Source organism: Ctenocephalides felis, unplaced genomic scaffold (assembly GCF_003426905.1).
Source record: "Ctenocephalides felis isolate EL2017-DRISC unplaced genomic scaffold, ASM342690v1 CF-g0.4_SCAFFOLD_03571, whole genome shotgun sequence".
Classification (NCBI taxonomy): domain Eukaryota; kingdom Metazoa; phylum Arthropoda; class Insecta; order Siphonaptera; family Pulicidae; genus Ctenocephalides; species Ctenocephalides felis.
The window spans coordinates 66,955,642-66,961,617 of NW_020539725.1; positions in this window are offsets into that span (position 1 = coordinate 66,955,642).

A 5,976-nucleotide genomic window follows, 5' to 3' on the forward strand; every position below is an offset into this window, starting at 1 on the left:
TGTTGGTATAGAATATTTTTTGGGTTTTAAAGTTTTTTATTTTTTTCAACTCAACATTTTGCGGCCGTTTTTGATTTTTGGTTCGGAAATGACCTGACCCTGTTTTGTTTATGAAAAATCATGGCATTGTCGATTTTCGAATGGACTTTTGTTTGGAAAACATTTTGAAATAAATTATCGCAGTTTGCTGATTGACGAGCGAGTCGGACTCGGTAATAAAATTAAAATACAATTAAACCTTGGTGTAAAAAGCATTTTTCCCTGAGCAAGGTTCATGAACAAATAATCAATATGAAATCAATATATTAATCCATGGGTGATTTATAAGTAAAACAAGTTGCTGTGGAGCAGGATTTTCAACATATATCTTTTAAATATAAATAGTTTGATTTATCTTGCATTTACCACCAATTTCTTCACTAATTATACTTCTACAGCCAACTAGATTCAAAATCCGATGATTGTTTCCCAAAACATTGTAATTTTTACGATCGCAGTAGGCCCATCATATTTCCAAATACCAGATCACAGTATGCCTGGGTAGCAGAAACAAAAAAAAGCATTACACAAAATTCTAAAAAAATATTTTACAAAAAAAATTTAAATTACAAAATTCGTGCCTGCATCGGCAAAAAAATATATTAAAACATCGAAATGCTCTCTGGAGCCCTGAAATTAGTGAGCAATGGTTTGAAGACGGCTAAAACGTACCAGGTAATTTTTTTGAAAAATTGCGTTTTTTTGAAATGGAACTTGGGGAATTTATATGACAAGTGGAAATAAATTGTTAAAGGGGTATTGTAAATTTAAAACGTTTTATTTTCTACATGTTTACTTTTAATATTTTATATTGAAATTTTAGTTGGGTTTTAAATTTTTTTGTTCAAATTGTGAATGACAGGTTTGTCAACATTTTTAAATTTTTTAAATTTTATTTATTTTATTTATTACTTAAGGTTTATAAATTATTTGCTTTTAACATTCAATATAGTTTTAAATTTATAATTATTTTTTTATTATTTTATTTTAGATTTAACGAATTTCTGATTTTAATATTAACCTTTAACATTTTCTTGAAATGTGAATTTACTTTTATTTTTTTTGTTAATGTCTTGTTTACGGTTACTTATTTAAACTATTTGAATATTTTAACAGAGTTTTTATAAAACTGATATGTTTTTGTAATTTTATTCATTTTTATAACTCCGTAGCTTATTAATTTATTTTATATTTTTTTAAATTTCAATTATCAATCCTTTGTTTGTAGTTTTTATTTCTCTCTTCATAATTATTTTATAAATCTGTCTATATTATATTTTCTATAAGGTTTTAATATCGTAATTATATTTGTTAATTACAATATTTTAAAATTGAATTAAATATTTATTTATAAATACTGATTTTGCATTATTTTTTTATTTTTTAGGAATTGGGTCTTTTGAAGCCTCAGAATGCTGCGAGTCCGACGCAGACATGTTGCGCATTTTCTTGCAAAAAGAAGAAGGGCAAATGCAAGGTAAATATATATAAATAAATAAATATATTATATATTTATATTATATTAAATATATTATATATTATATATATACATATATATAATGGTATATATGTGACCATGGTCAACAATCAAAGAGAATACCAGATATTATCCACATTTTAAACCTATTTTTTTTCTTTTACTTCTTTGTTTATTCTTATTATATTTTGTTTATTTTTAATAGAAATTGAACAAAGAAGATTGCGAAGTGTGTTGCGTAGATGACAACGCTTGCAAGCCGCCCAAACCTAAGACATGCTATTACGGAAGACCCCGCAAGCTAGCAGAGTGTGAGAGAGACCCCTTGTACGAGTACAAGAGATGCTTGGTCAGTAAAAATTGCAAATTGCATTATACCTCAATATTGGTTTGATATTAATTGATTTTACTTTTTCCAGGTAAACAAACCGCCAAAGTGTCCCAAGGTATGTTGCGAAAAGGGAACGGAGCCCCCATGTTATCCAGAGAAGCCAAAACGCAAGAAGCCTGGTCAACCCTTCCATACCAGTGCTTCGACTTTACAATCGTAAGAATGATTTGCTTGTTATTGTTAATATTACAATATTAATCTCCAATATTTCATTTTTAAATCAGGAAAAAGAATGATGCACCTTCTCAGGCTCCTGCGGAGAAATCCGCCAAAGATTCACCTAAAACCGAATCTCCTGCCACTCAAAAAACTCCAGATGCACCTGCTGCTCCTACCCCGGTGCCTGTGGCAGGCGGAGCCGCAGCTCCAACACCCGTCGCAAGCGGCGGCAGTGCTGCTCCTTCGGCAACCATTCCAGAAAACACTCCGACACCCGTTGCAGGAGGTAGTGCCACTCAACAACCCGTCGCTGGAAGCAGTGGCACTCAACAACCCATTGCTGGAGCCTCTGCTACCCCAGAACCCGTTGCACAGGATGCAAAAGCACCAAAACCTGTTGCAGGGGACGGAAGTGCACCAAAACCCGTCGCAGGAGGTAGTGCTACTACAGCACCCGTTTCTGGGGGTAGCACAACGCCTAAACCTGTCTCAGGAGAAGCGAGCCCACCTGCCCCAGCGGCTGCCAACAGTGGTGCTCCCGCACCAGCTGCTGGCGGTAAAGCTGCTGCAGATCCAGCAAATCCAAAGGTGCCACCAGGTGCTAAAGGATTACATACGTCTGCTAGGATGAATACTTATCAGAGCCCTGATCAACCATGTGAGAATCCTCCTCCGGGCAAAGGTAGTATGTGTTGCATTGAGGATCCGCCCAAGCCCAAAACGAAGTGTGTCAAGGTTTGAATGTAATTACTTTTATATAATCATTTGCCTTTAGTAGATAAGACATTTGATTTGATTTGATTGCATATTTTTAAATATTTTCAGCACCTTTTCTATTTTATTTTTGACTAGCTGACATAACAGACTTCGTCCTGCCAAAACAATTTGTAATGTGGCAGTGTTTTACGTTTTAGTTAGAAAACGTTTGTATGTGGAGAAGTAAAAGGCTGTTTTTAGGGTTTTTCCGGCAATTATTCGATTTTTTCTCGTCGTAAGAACTAAATCCTTGGACATCAACGAACTTTTTGAAAAAAAGAATAGTCCAGGCGTTTTTGAGTTTTGCGCTTAACAACACATTTTGCGATTTATTTTTATATTATAGACTAGCTGTACCCGTTCACGCTTTGTCGTGATTTAGTTGAACAAAGATGTGTATTTGTTACATATATTTTAATGTTACTACTATCTGTTCAACAATTTGTCTACGAATTTACCTATCAACTTGTTAATCAATCTACCATTTTACCGGTTTACCAATTTACCTGTCAACCTATTTACTTATCAACCTGTTTCACATTTCTACCAATTTACCTGTCACCCTGTTTATCCGTCTTGTTATCTATCTATCTACCAGTTTACATACTCTCCATTTTACCTAACTACCAGCTATCCAACAAATTACCTTTTCACCAATTTACTTGTCTACCAATTCACCTGTCTATCAATTTATCTGTCAACCTATTTGCCTATCAACCTGTTTATCAATACACTATTTTACCTGTCAACCAATAAGTACTTTACCTGCCATCCCGTTCTGAATGTCTACCAATTAACCTGTCAACCTGTTTATTTGTCTCGATATTCGTCTATCTACCAGTTCTTTTCTCTACTTTTATAAATTCTCTAATTCTCCTATTTATTTACGAATTATAAAAAAATTAAAACTCGAATCGATTCTACGTTTTAGTTAGAAAACGTCTGCGTGTGAAAAAGAAAAGAGCTGTTTTTAGAGTTTTCCAGCAAGTATTCGATTTTTTCTCGCCGTAAGAACCATCCTTGACTTCAACGAAAATTTAAAAAAAAGAATTGGCCAAATTGGTCCAGGCGTTGTTGAGTTATGCGCTTACCAACGCATTTTGCGATCTATTTTTATATATAAGATTAACACAAATAAATTGTTGCAATAAAAAAGACGTTGTTATTTAATTTTTAGGACTTTGTATTCTATACAATTTAATCATTTAAATATCGTTATTTCCAGATTTGCATGCCTGGTTGCAAACCAGCCCAGCACAAGCGCTGTGTCCGCAAAACATTGCGAAAATTTGAGCGCTGCTGCAAGGTGTTGCCCCCTTATCCGTGCTTTAGGGAATGCGTGAGGGAGCCTCTGCAGAAGAACGCCTTCCAGGAATGCAACTGTCATGAACCCCAGAGCGTGTGCTGCCAGGACCAGAGGAAAAAGATTAAGAGACCGCCACCACAGGTAAATAATGGATAGCTTTTTATATGTTTGAATTGAAACTGGTTTTATTTATTTATTTTGATATATTTTTTTTATTAATTTTCTAGGGTTGCGGTTGCCGTCCTGAGCCGTGTCCTCCGCCGTGCCCACCTCCGTGCCCGCCTCCGCCGTGCTGCGGATGCTGCTGCAAGCCGCCGAAGAAGCCGAAATGCGGCTGTGATTGACGCAAAGGACGATCTCGCCGAATCCTGGTGACGCCGGCGGTGTTTGCGTCCATTCTGTCGCTAATTTGCTCAGTGCTTGCAGTCGCTGCGAGGTCGCTGTGCGTCGAGGTCTGATGGGGGAAAAAAAACCTATGGCAAATAAGGTTTATGCAAATTTTAAACATTTGACATTTTGACCCTCCAATAACGCGCTACTTTGGAAACTCAGTTTTTATACTAAGCGAACTTTTAGTAATTTATATCCTTTCCAGGACTCATCATGCGATAGGAAGCAGCACTTGTCATTCGACTTTTTTGTCGATTTTGCTCAACTAAATTGAAGCAGGGTCTCCGCAAATTACTGCTGGATCACAAAATCTCTTATGCCAGAGCTGCATTTATCAAAAATAAAAAAAATTAAACAAGTATCCACACATTTCGGAACCAAGTACAAACTTTACATTGAAAATTCAGACCGTGGAGAAGAAGAAATGTATGATCAAAAGAAACTCTGGCGGATAATTGATGCGTTTTGAACAAAATTTATGTGTTCAGAGCAAACACAAAATACTTTTTATATTAAAAATAATTTATTGTTATAATTTAAAAAGATTCGCACGAACACTCTGCCTGTAAGTGGCTGACATAATTTATAAAATGCTTAGGTTTATCGTTTTTTCCATCAGCATGTTAAGATTATTCGTGACGGTTTGGTTTTAACGAGAAATGAGTACTTCCTTTTCGATCGACCTTTAAGAGAAAAAAAAACAAAAAAAAGGAACATTCAGATGGCAGAGTTAAATATGAACATCCTTTTATACGGAAAACATCTAACTATTTGGACAAATATTATATTTTATTTAGGATTTAAAAACGCATCAACAAGGAGTGGATGTTTAATACTACGGTTTGCTATTTAACCAGAACTTTTATAGAGAAATGTATTTATTTTTATATTGTTACTGATTTTTTAGTATTTTTTTTTTATATTTTTATAAAAAAATAATAAAAACGATGTAGGCACGAGCTCAAAAAAATTGAATATATTTTGAAATAATGCAATTTGTGTGTTTTTATAAAATAACAAATATATTTATAAATTATTATTTAAGATTAGTTTTTAGTAAATATTATTCTTTTTGTTTTTTTGTAATTAATAGTTGAGTTTTGTCGATGATTTTGGTTATACCATGGTTATACCACATTTTTAGAAATACATTTTTAGAACACATAATATTTATAATTAATATTAATTTAACAAATTAATTGATTTATACAAATACGGATATCATAAGTTTGTTATTCAAATTGAGCGCCATCCTGCATCCGCCATTTTCCTTTTACTGTCAAATATGTCAATTTTGACAGCTGCTCACTCGAAAGTCGAACTCGAAACTAACCTCACTGACATAACAAACATACGAGTTGTGCAGTCCGTGTAAACATGTCGAATATTATATTGATATTATAAATAATGCGTTAATTTAATACAATTATCGATATGTTATATATTAAATCAGTTTCA